The following is a 12,967-nucleotide window of genomic DNA, read 5'->3' as shown; positions in this document are numbered from 1 at the left end:
TCAGGGCACAAGTCCCTGGGTCGCAGGGATAGAACTGCTGGGCTTCACCCTGCAGGAAACTAAAGGAAGGGTGCTAACCGGTATGGTTTGCTTTAGGCCTCCAGGCCTAGATACGCAGTATCAGGCGTTGTTTGACATTATCGCCGTCCTGGCCTTGAGCCACTCCAGACTGCTGCTCCTAGGTGATTTTAACCTACGGGACAATGGGACCTTAGGGAATCATCTGAAGGACCTACAACATATGTGAGAACTGTGGCCTTGATCAGCTGGTTTTGAAACCTACCCACTCAGGTGGACATGTGTTGGATCTGGTGTTTGCTAATCAGACTGAGACAGAGGTGACTGGCATACTACCCCAATGGTGGACTGACCCCTCCCTAATCCACTTTAAGATCACTATATCTACTCATGTAAATAAAAATGCCTGTCCTGCAACCTACCGAATGGGAAGAGACTGGTCTAAGCTACTAAAAGATAAAACGGATCCTACCTTCACCAATCAGACACCTTTTGCTCCGGGTAATTCAGTGGGTCAGAACTATCTTGCCTACTGTAATTACATCACTGATACCCTTGATAAACTTTTTTTCTAGAAACAAGGGGGACCCAGAGGGTAGCTAAGAACCATTGGTATAACTACGTTATGGAAACAGAGGTTCCTAGCTTATTTGGAATCATTACAATGAAGTATAGAACACGATAGGCTGCTATACGTGAAAGTCTCCTTGCCCAGCCGGACAAGGAATTTATTTATGAAACAATGTCAAATATGATTACAATATACTTTTCACAAATAGTGTGGCACAAGCCTGTGCTGTACTAAAGGAGAATGGAACATACACAATTACATTTACAATCTGCTGTATGTATGCCCATGAGTGGGCATACATACAGCAGATTATAAATTTAATTGTGTATGTTGACACCCATGAGTGGGCATACATACAGCAGATTGTAAATGTAATTGTGTATGTTGACACCCATGAGTGGGCATACATACAGCAGATTGTAAATGTAATTGTGTATGTTGACACCCATGAGTGGGCGTACATACAGCAGATTGTAAATGTAATTGTGTATGTTGACACCCATGAGTGGGCATACATACAGCAGATTGTAAATGTAATTGTGTATGTTGACACCCATGAGTGGGCATACATACAGCAGATTGTAAATGTAATTGTGTATGTTCCATTCCAGGCGACACTGTCACTATCCTATATTTACTTACAGTGCCCTGTTCTGCTCCTTTTTCTTGCCTAAAAATACCCCTTCTCCTTTAGTACAGCACAGGCTTGTGCCACACTATTTGTGAAAAGTATATTGTAATCATATTTGACATTGTTTCATAAATAAATTCCTTGTCCGGCTGGGCAAGGAGACTTTCACGTATAGCAGCCTATCGTGTTCTATACTTCATTGTAATGATTCCAAATAAGCTAGGAACCTCTGTTTCCATAACACCCTTGATAAACTTGTCCCACTGAAAAAGATAAGGAATAGAGGGAAACCGTCAGCCGCCTGGTTCAGTGAGGAGCTGAAATTACTACGTAATCAGTGTGGACAGTCAGAAAGGAAGTGGTGAAGGCTCTATCTAGAGTCAGATAAGAGACTGATAAAGATAGCGCAGAATAAATATAAAGGGGCCATCGTCAAATCAAAAGCTCTTTTTTATGCCACTTCTATACTTCAATCACCGAAAAGCACAAAAACTCTTTAGTATTATAAGGGACCTCTCCAACCCGGACTGCACAAGCAACAGGGTGGGTGCAACACAAAAGCTCTGTGACGAAATCTCGATCTTTTTTGAAGAAAAGACTGCCAAAATCATGGGGGGGACTTGTTCAGGATAAAGCCAGCAGTCAGGACACTCTCCCTTTGATTGTCGAGGAGGAACCATGGGCAGTATCATCTATTGAGAGTTTTCAACCTCTCACAGAAGAGCTCCTTAACTGCCTTGCTCTTAGTGTATCTTCTGGCTCCCCCTTAGACCCCCTTCCTCATAGGATCTGGAAGGAGTATGGGCCAGAGCTATTTCCCTGGATGCGACTGATCTGTTACCAGTCACTGGAGGAAGGAGTAGTGCCGGAGATATGGAAGCAGGCAACGGTAACTCCCCTACTTAAGAAACCCTCACTGGACCCAACTATCCCAGCTCATTTTAGGCCCATATCCCTCCTGCCCTACCCTATAAAAATCCTGGAAAAGGCTGTTAGTAGATCTTTGTCGATCTATCTTGAAGATAAGCGCCTACAGGATAAGGATCAGTTTGGGTTCCGCCCAGGCCATGGGACAGAGACTGCGTTGGCTACCATACCGGACACACTGCGAATGCAAGCCGACAATGGTAATACATCAATACTAGTGTTGTTGGATATGTCGGCCGCATTCGACACGGTAAGCTACGCAGTCCTGCTAAGCAGACTGGAGAAACTGGGGGTCAGTGGCGGTTCTTCCAAGGAGGCGTTTGGGCACCGCCCCCCCCCTGCTTTCTCACCGTGCAAGAAGAAGGCAGAAACAAATGGTAGTTATTTATTTATAACTACCATTTGTTTCTGCCTGCCCTTCTCGCACGGCGAGAAAGCGGTCAGCAGAACTTCCTGGTTACTCGAGCCTCAGGGCAGGGGGGAGTGGCTTGGGGGAGTGGCTTGCCCACTGTTGGTAAAACTGACTGTTTGGACAGCCTGAGAGGCGTCCAAACAGACAGTATTAGCAAACAGTGGGCAAGGTGCTCTCTCAAGCCACCTCCCACTCTCCGTTCTGCAGGATGCAGACTAGGAGAAATGACGCGGTTAGGGCAGCCGGCCGAACCAATCACCGCCGGCTGCCATGGAGGGGAGGGAGGCTGCCAGCAGTCTTCAGTGACGAGAGACCACACCACGTCAGACGCAGCGGCGGCATTCCAAATCCAGGACGGCGGGAGTCTGCAGTCTCGGGACTCGAGTCAGGAGTCAGCACGGGAAGCCAAGGTAAGTTTTTTATATTTATTTTATTATTCTGAGTCTGTTAAGCTTGTACCCCTGCTTTATGTTGTGACCTTGCCTCACACCTACCTTCCCACATTCTCTTCTTCCTCGGGCAGTCCGAAGATTACAACTCCCCCTCCCTCCCTCCCGTCCAGCAGCAGATCTCTAGAACCGGCTCCGACCCGAGGAAAACCCAAGTAGCGTATGTAACTGCAAAAGGTTTGGATTTGCGGCAGAGCTGAATCTCTCCTATTACATTGAATATGTAGTCAAACAAAAAGAGGCCATGAATGACCACATTCTGCAGTAAAATGCCCTCCTCATTGAGAGAATGTTCTGTAAAGAATTATGCACGTTTCTGCAAACCTTTCCAAAATCAGCTACACACTGGCGCCACGCCACGTACATATAGGTTGAAGGCGGCCTGAGCACCACATACTCCCTGATAGGTGCATTTGTTGCTGGGGTGCCAAGGCGCCATATACTTGCGCAGTGGCTGCTTTGTTGCAGGTGCCGCTGCCACATGTTGGTTAATAGTTAGTCTGTTTGCGGCAGCCCGGGAACTCACTGTACCGTACAATGCAATATTCTAGTAATGGCATGCGGTAAACTGACTATCAGCATGCCTGCAGGTGTGTTTGTTCACACTTTGATTGCGTGTTAATTCGTGACAGTTTAGTGTAATTTGGTAACACCGACTGCTGCAGTGCCATTAGGATTTTGAAGCAGAGCATGAAATACTTTCACTTTTTTTATTCGCAAACAGAGGGACCCCCTTTCTCGAATTTCATGGCTGCATGACAGAAATTGAGTCGACAAAACATTGTTGATTTTAGCGCACGCCCAATCCATAAATCATGCGCACTCTGTCTGAAAGAGTGACACTTTCCATCTCTTTAACTCCATTTTCAAAGAATTAAGTAAAGTCTGAAATAGGCTGCCCCTGGTATGCCCGCTTTGTTTGCTTCAGGTGATTATCTGTGTGTAAATAGGGGTGGGCAGGAGCAATTTTCAAGGCCTTTATACGAGCTTGGTGACGCCTTGCTGGTAAATTAAGCCCCTTTTGCACTTCATAAATATTCACAAAGGCAGAGACTGTGGGGCATGTTACTGTGAGATTGGAGCGAGCGTGTGCGTCAGTGTATGTCCACCAATTTTTTATTTTCATGCACACACTTGCGGTCTGCAATCATCCGATGGGCCTCAGAATTTCAGTTCTTGTCTAAACTACACATGTATCCATGAAATAAACAGCAAACAGAAAAAGCATGTTGTTTTTGCACCACAGCAGTGACCTGCAGTGATTGCCTTTTGTGTGTTCATGTTTTAATTAATAGTTGCAGCAATATTTAAAGCCCTAGGCTTTAAATATTGCAGTAACACATGGTGCAACTTCTGTTTATTCCTGTGCTGGTAACAATAAATATTCTAAGACCAACTTCAGCATTATTATTTCAAAGATTCGTATGAAGTTCTGTGGTTATTCTGAATAACCGGTTACCCACATCATTATCATATGAAATGTCTTTATTAATGTCATGCCAGATAACTACACTTTCACAATTTGCTTTATTACCCTTCATCGTTTCTCAGATTTGCTTTTAAATACACCATTTGCCCAGTCTTTTTTCTAAATTTTCTCAGAGGAACAATTCCCCCTGAACCCTCTTTATTATGGTCAGGTTCGCTTGCTCGCCAGAGGGCACTCATCCCAAACCTTTACGCCCTACCACTTTCAAATGTCACCAGCTGCCACTGCTGGGGGTGAAGGGCAAAGCTCTGACATGGCTACAATCATACCGGTCAGGTAGACAACAGGTAGTGACCATGAGTCTGTATGCTTCTCCTAAATCCCTGGTTCACCATGGAGTGCCACAGGGCTCGGCGATCGGCCCCATCCTTTTAACATATATTTGCGGCCTTTGATCCCATTATAAAATCTTATGGGATCCACCTGATCAATTACACTGACGACACCCAATTGGTGTTTTCCCTTGAAGGGAAACAAGCAGTGTCTATGGACACATTTCAGGAATGCATGTGTCGGGTTTCTCCATTATGGCTGCCAGTATCCTTCCGGTAGTGATTCTTACAGTGGATCGCATTTGCATTATTCAGACCGGTATGGGAGGCCATCGTCTCATTATAGTGAGTGCAGGCCAGCTGCATATATTATGATACTTTCAGAATAGAGACCATCAATTTTAAGTTCCTACACTCATGGGCGCACTTCTATACCAATGCCCATCATTGGAATATGGCAGCCACATTCACGTATAGACAGCAGAGCTCTGAATACATGCATTCAGCTTTCGACACAGCGGTGAGATAATCTCCTCGTCTCCAGGCTTATCAAGGCCACATATAGTTTGCGCTATATAAATATGCAAAAAAATTAATTTGAAGGGAGTACGGGATTATGATTTTTGCGTAGTTGGCTGGCAAGAACATTCCTCAGAAATATGTTAGGGAGTACAGATTTCACTGGAACCAGTTATTTCTGATGTCTCCGGCTGGCTGTGACATCTCATTTCTGTGGGCCCTGAAAAAATCCATAGGCAAAAACACATGTTGGCTGTCAGTGTGTCCTCCTTTTTTATAAGACCGGAAAATAAAAGAAGAAAATCCTATTTCTAAACTCTTTCCTCTGAGTCATCCCCTCCAAAACTCCTTTTTACGCATCCAAAAGCCTCCTCCTATTGCTAAGACCTAAAAAAATCTTTCACTCTTTTATCCCTCCACTATTCATTTCAATCGAAATTAACAGACTAACACGTTCACTTCTCAAATTCCATATTAAACTATACTAATATGCTACCCAAATACCTGAATAACACCCACTACTCAAATTACTTGATATTTATACTATACTAATTTTCAACAGTAATCCTTTATGGGTTCCGGAGTGGCGTGCTACTCGCCAGAAAAGCAATTTAACACATCATGGGTAACAAGTGCTATACGAATGCAAACCTTTCTTCCCCTTTTATCCGTCCGCTATCCTTCTCACTCCAAGTAACTGACTAATATCCACCACTGAAAATACTCCATATTTCACCATATTAATTCACCACTAATCCTTTGTAGGTTTCCTGAATAGCGTGCGTCAACAAGCGCTATATAAATACAAACCTTTGTCCTCCTCTATCCTTCTGCTATCATTCCAAATCCAAATGACTAACCTATCCACCACTTAAAATGTACTTGCATGTTTCACTATACTAATTCAACACTAATCCTCTATGGGTCCCGGAGTAGCGTGCTACTCGCCGAAAAAGCGCTTCGACGCCTCGTCAGGTGTTGTAAGCGCTATATAAATGGAATTACAATACAATGTTACTGCATGGACTACTTTTTGTGTAGTGTAGCTTTTGTGGAGCATGCCTTGACAGTGCACGAGTTGCAGGCAGATGTGAGATACAGGCAACAGTGTATGCTAGCGCAGGCGTGGTAGCAGTGATACAAGAGCCTTCAGCCTCTGTGGGGGATGGATAGGTAAATGGATAAATGAGGATTTGTGACTGTATGAGAGTCAAGGGTGGACACGGAATATGAGGTCAATTGAAATAAGACTAGCTGCATGATGATGTAAAGGGCTATCATGAGATATTAATCGGAACACTACCATATACAGAAGGTCCTATAAGGATTTGATGATAGATTGGGGAACATCTGTTTACATTGAGCTTTAGCATGAATACATATTGGAAGTATCCTACATGAGCACTATGGTGATTAATAGTGGGGCACAAACGGATAAACAATGAAGGATGTGCGACACCAGATAGTGAGAGAAGAATGTATGAAATGAAGCGTATGAAAAATTGTAGTTGACAGACCAATTATATTATATGTCAGTTTAACTCTATAGAAATAGATAGAGTGGTACTGGGTAGTATGTTTAAATACAACCTATATTTCCCTCTACTATTTCTCTCTACAGAGAGATTGTTATAACAGCCACACAGCACCCTAGACTCCACACATGATTGTGGGGCCACAGGCGGTAAGTTTAGATTTAGTTTATTGTATACAACCATACTCTAGCTTATGTAAAGGCAGTTTCTGAAGGTGTTTACAGACAATACGAGGACAGACTTCTTTTTCTCATTTGCATACATTACCTGAAAACTAGGTGAGTCTTCGGACCTTTTGTGACTACTACGTGGACCCAGGGGTCACACCTATGAATGGTGACACCAGTATGTGCATGTCAGAGGGTGACTTGACAAGTACCTTGACCTAATGAATAGTAATGGACTCAGTGTTTAACAACCAATACCATATTGATGGGAATTTGTAAATACATTGACTCAATGTTTTTAATTCTGACCTAAAGTGCTCACTCTTATAGACATAGGGCCGAAGTGTATCATGTGATAATTTTGAGGGACTCTGACCCAGGTGATGGGATCTTAAATACTTTTAGGTGCTCCTCCCTAAATTGTGATTATATTTGTGGCCCTGATGAGGTCTGAGGCAACATTATCAGCAATAGAAGAAACACCTGTTGGCGAGGGCAAAATGCATTAATGGATATCTAATAAAGAACATAGGTTAATACCACAACCTCAACTCTGAATTCTAGAATTCTCGAACAACCCCTTTTTGAACATAATAGTGATGCACCTACTCATGTTTGTGTGCATTGATTGTGTTGAAATGAAACCAGGAGATGGTGTTGTACTCCAATTCTAACTTTGGCAGGAATTCTAGTCCATTATCTCATTGGAAACTAACTATCCAGGAGGTCTGAATCAGGGCAAAGAACGGTGGGTTCATTTGGATCAATAAGGGTATATCAATGTAGCAGCATTGGACTGATTAAAAAGCGATCTCCAAACTGGAACGGTTTCTCCTTTCATTTACTCATTTTTTTGTATATGTAAAATGTCATAGTTTGTCTTTTTTGTAAACTTGGTATGATATACCCAAATTATAAGACAGTTTTGCACTGATGCTCATTTAGAGTGTAACTTTGGGGAGGTTAATTATTGTGTTGTAAAATACGTGGTCTAACACTATTCTGTCCACACCATTAATTTGAATGTATCATGATAGGTAAAGTGTCTTTTTAATGAAGAAATATAGATTTTTTTTCTCAGATTTATCTTTGATTGCATCCCCTGTGTCCATTGACATCCTACTGGTGAGTGGCGGATTGTGTACGACTTTTGTACAAATGGTGTGATAAGTGTGTATCAATCCAAATCCAAAGGGGCTTTTTTGTGACTTTGAGGTTCATGTTTTTGCCTTTGGAGAATAAACCATCTATAATGACAAAATGTCCACTGGGACTAGATTGGTATAATTTTTAATTTAAAGAAATATTTAGTGATGGTCATAATTTTCTAAAAGGATGGAATATGGGAAAGTATGTGCAATATTCTAGTATTTGACTTTCAGTAATATATTAAATCTAATAAAGAAACCCTACTCAAATTTGGCAGCTGTTTGTATCCGAAAGTTGTAACAAAGTTTGTAATCCTATTTTATGTTCTGTACTGTGACTCAAGATGGCTGAATAAGTCAACGTTTTAGAAAAACTTACAAAATGCTGGTCAGAGAAAGGTTTTATTTAGACTGAAATGTATAATCTGTGTCTAACGCTATGCAACTAAACATAAATATGCTGATTTTATGCGAGACATGTTCGGAGTCTGTTCCATCTGAATTTCGTATCAGTTGCCCAGCAGACGTCAGCGCTGGCTGTGTGAGAGGGTCGTGGGCAGAACAGGGAAGTGTTTCAATTACTGGATAATGGTAACATCGAAACCTGGCTCCATGAGGACTCCCTCCCCGACATCCTGGCCACCATCCCCACAGGATTCTTTATTCTCCAATCTAACAGAACCTCTGGCAGACCGGGCGGTGTAGTAGCCGCCATTATCCATTCTAAACTACAATTCACTTCCCTAACAACCACTCCTATATTAAACTCTGACCTACTCACTTTGAAATTCACGTCCCCCAAATACTCCTTCATTTGCGTTTTAGTATAACGCCCTCCTGTTAACATGCCTTCCTTCTCATCCCAGTTTGGTGATCTTATTTCTCAGTTGGTCATTAATTCCGCCAGGATCTTGATTATAGGAGACTTTAATTACTGGCCACTAGACCCCCATGAAACCACCTTATCAATTGAATTCACAGACTTATTACTTGGCCTTAATTTTCTGCAACACAAGTCTGACGCAACTCATAACAGGGGCCATATCCTTGATCAGGTATGGACAAACAACTTGAAATTTACCCTCCCCTGGTCTACCCCTGCACTTGGTCTGACCATTCCTTTATTTCCTTTTCACTGAAACTTTCACTACCTACTTTTACTCGTCCTCCATTAGTGTCGAATTTCTCGGCACGTAACTGGAAACATGCCGACATTTCCCTTTTTCACTCGACCCTTGCTACCACACTGCCCAATGATCACTCCGATCTGAATTCCCAAACCGCCACTGTGGATCAATGGTTGTCCCAAGCCAGTGATATGGTTGCCCCTGTGAAAACCATCAAATCCAAACGCCCACATGACGCCCAGCGTTGGTTCACCGAACTAAAGACGGATAAATTACTTCTCAGAAAAGCTGAGCGTCGTTGGAGGCGAAATTATGACCCTTCATTAAAGATAATCTTCACCGATCTATTAAAATCATACAAAAAATCTATTTTGGCCAATTCCTCCTACTACTGCCAGAAAATCATTAGCTCAGCATCAAAAACTAAAGAGATCTTTTCCATTGTGGCTGAACTTTCCCTTCCTGACCGTGTCACGGCCCAGCCTCAACCTTCCCAGGCCTGGTGTGACTAAACTCATTCATAGATAAAATCTCTATCATTAAAAAGAATATTCCCCCCTTCCCTGTCCCAGGTCAGTGTCCTCCCTCCGTCAAATCCTTGTTGTCTGCACAAATTTCCTCCTATCTCCCTAGATGTATTCTTCTCGATACTACGCAGTTAGCTCCGGCTCCCCCCACGACTGCTGCCCCCCCAAATTTTAAGGGACACTTTCATGGCCTGTCCAGGCCCTCCACTTGATCTGCTCAACCATTCCCTCGCTACAGGCTGTTCCCGATGCTTTCAAAAAAGCAGTGGTAGTACCCATTTTGAAAAAACCCGGATCTGACCCTGCTGTCTTAGGTAATTATCGACCTATCTCCCTTCTCCCCTACTTGGGGAAGGTATTGGAGACTTATGTCACCCGCTGCCTGAGCGCCTTCGAGAAAACTCACTTTCTTGATGACCAGCAGGCAGGCTTCAGACCGGCTCATTCAACAGAGGCAGTGTGGTGGTAGCGGTCATGGATGCGCTGAGACAGGGGGCGGACAAGAACTTGGCCCAGGCCTTGGTGCTATTAGATCTCTCGGCCACTTTTGACACAGTCGATCATGCCATCCTGATCGACCGTGTCAGAAATGCGGGCATCCAGGGCCTGGCCCTGTCATGGATTGGGTCCTTCCTTCAACACCCCTCCCAATCAGTTCAGCTGTCCACCTTCTCTGCCCCCAAATCTCACTTTCCTGTGGTGTCCCCCAGGGTTCTGCTTTGTTCCCTCTCTTGTTCAACCTACAGATGCAGCCCCTTCTAGCCTCTCTTCGTCACTCCTGTCACTATCTTCAATTACGCAGATCTGCAACTAATCTTTCCCATCGACTCTTCCCCTCTCTCTTGCTCTAATTTTCAATCAATAATGCTTACCATCTACGAGTGGATGAACTTCAGCCAGCTGAAGCTCAACCCCAGCAAGACTGAGTTGGTTCTGATCGGTGGGCCCACGAACCCTTGGAGTCCTAATTTCTGGCCCCCAGCCCTTGGTTCCCCCCCTGCCCAGTAAACTCTGTGAAGAGCCTTGGCGTCATCATTTGCAGTGACCTATCGATGATGCCCCAAATTAACGCTGTCACCCCGGCCTGCTTCTATCACCTTCGCAGAATTGGGAAAATCCGTAGGTTCTTATCAGAGGCTCTCATCCTTGTCATCATGGCCCTGGTTACCTCACGTATTGATTATGCCAACTGTCTGTACGTGGGGATCCCCACATACTACCTTCACCGGCTCCAGCTGGTACAAAACCAGGCAGCCAGACTGGTCTTTCAACAGCCCAAATACCAACATGTCATGCCCTTGTTGAAAAGACTACACTGGCCCCCGGTAGCGTACCGCTGTATTTTCAAAATGGGATGCACGGTTTTCAAATCTCTTTCCGCTTCTGCCCCTGCCTTTATCTCTCTCAGCCTTTACCCTCACATTCCCTCACGGCACCTCAGGTCTTCCGCCCATAATCTCTTGATCACTCCCAGCTTTAAACGCAAGAAACACGGCGGTGCCTGCTTTTCTTTTCTTGCTCCGTCTACCTGGAACTCCTTTCCCCTCTCAATTCAGCTCACTCCGGACTACATCACTTTTCGCAAACACCTGAAAACTCATCTGTTCCATCTTGCTCATGATTAGCCTCTTTTATATTCCTGCGTCTTCTCTCCACTTGTCTTTGAGCTCCATGAAACCAATTGGTGACCGTGCGTGGTAACAAGTACTTTTAACATAACAGGGCAGCATTTTTTTCGTATCAAGTATGATTAAAATTAAAAGTGATGCCAAAGTTAGATGTAAATGTAAGTTAAAAAACAGCATTTTAATCTCAAAAAAACATTTGCCATGGATGGGGATGTCATTAATCCTGTCTTTCAGATGTTATCGATGATATCACCGAACAAGTCCTGAGCGATGTAATAGGTGCTGTCATATGAGCGGGCAAAAGTCATACGTGGCTAGTAAGCAAGAGAGTTACTTCATTCATCTTTAACTGGAGAATACCCAACTATAATATCACTTAACCATAAAAAGCATATACTCAGGAGCCCAGTCAGATCCTTGCCCGCACAACATCTTCCAAAGAGCAGCCGCCTCCATCGCCCTTCAGCTTTGCCACACAATCAACTGTTCCCTCATTTCCGCCACCTTCCCCGATGGCTGGAAACACACCAAGATCAACCCCCTGCTAAAGACGCAGTCCTCAAACCCAACTGACCTCAGGAACTCCAGACACATCTCCATCCACCCCTTTCCAGCCAAGGTCATCTAGAAGGCCGTTCACACCTCAACTTAGTCTGCGTTCCTAGAAGTAAACTACGACCCGACACCTCCCAATCCGGATTCCGTAGCAACTAAAGCACAAAGACCAGACTCCTTGCCACCACTGACGACATATGCTCCCTCCTCGACCGGTGTGAGACTGCAGCCCTCATCTTACTGGACATATCGGCCGCCTTCAACACTGTCTCCCACTGCACCCCAATGACCAGACTCCACAGCCCTGCATCCGCAACAAAGAACTGGACTGAATCCACTCCTTCCTCACCAGCAAGATGCAGCGAGTCAAACCACCCCTGTTCCTCTCAGAACCAACTGAGATCAGCTGCCAAGTGCCACAGGGTTCCTCCCTGAGCCCCACCCTCTTCAACATCTACATGGACCCTCACAATCATCGTCAAAAGCCACAAACTCACCATAGTCTCCTATGACAACGACACTCAGATCATCATCTCCCTCTCCAACAAACCCAAAACTACCAGAACCAACTTCCACAGCAGAATGAAGGTTGTTGCTACCTGGATGAAAGATGCTGCCTCAAGCTGAACTCAAACAAGACTGAAGTACTCATCCTGGGACCCACCCCTTCAGCCTGTGATGACTCATGGTGGCTAGCCGCTCTGGGATCCCCCTCCCACCCCGTCGGACCATGCAACGCAACCTCAGCATCATACTGGACTCATAGCTCACAATGAACCGTCAAATGAATGCGGTTTCCTCAGCCTGCTTCCACACTCCGCCTGCTTCGAAAGACATTCAGATGGATCCTCACAGAATCAAGAAATACGGTCACACACACTCATCACCAGCAGACTCAACTACAGCAATGCACTCTACGCCGGCGTGAACCAGAAACATCAAGAAACTACAGAAAGTCCAAAATGCAGCAGCAAGACTGGTCCTCAACACCC

At 44.4% G+C, this 12,967-nt stretch overlaps 1 protein-coding gene across 1 annotated transcript in view; it reads right to left on the bottom strand.

Annotated features, from left to right (window-relative positions):
- The window catches only part of LOC147693258 (uncharacterized), a 544,251-nt gene that overhangs the window by 227,392 nt on the left and 303,892 nt on the right, over window positions 1-12,967 (bottom strand). The window lies entirely within an intron of this gene.

Source organism: Lissotriton vulgaris, chromosome 8, assembly GCF_964263255.1.
Source record: "Lissotriton vulgaris chromosome 8, aLisVul1.2, whole genome shotgun sequence".
NCBI classification, from domain to species: domain Eukaryota; kingdom Metazoa; phylum Chordata; class Amphibia; order Caudata; family Salamandridae; genus Lissotriton; species Lissotriton vulgaris.
This window is presented reverse-complemented; position numbering and strand designations above follow the sequence as displayed.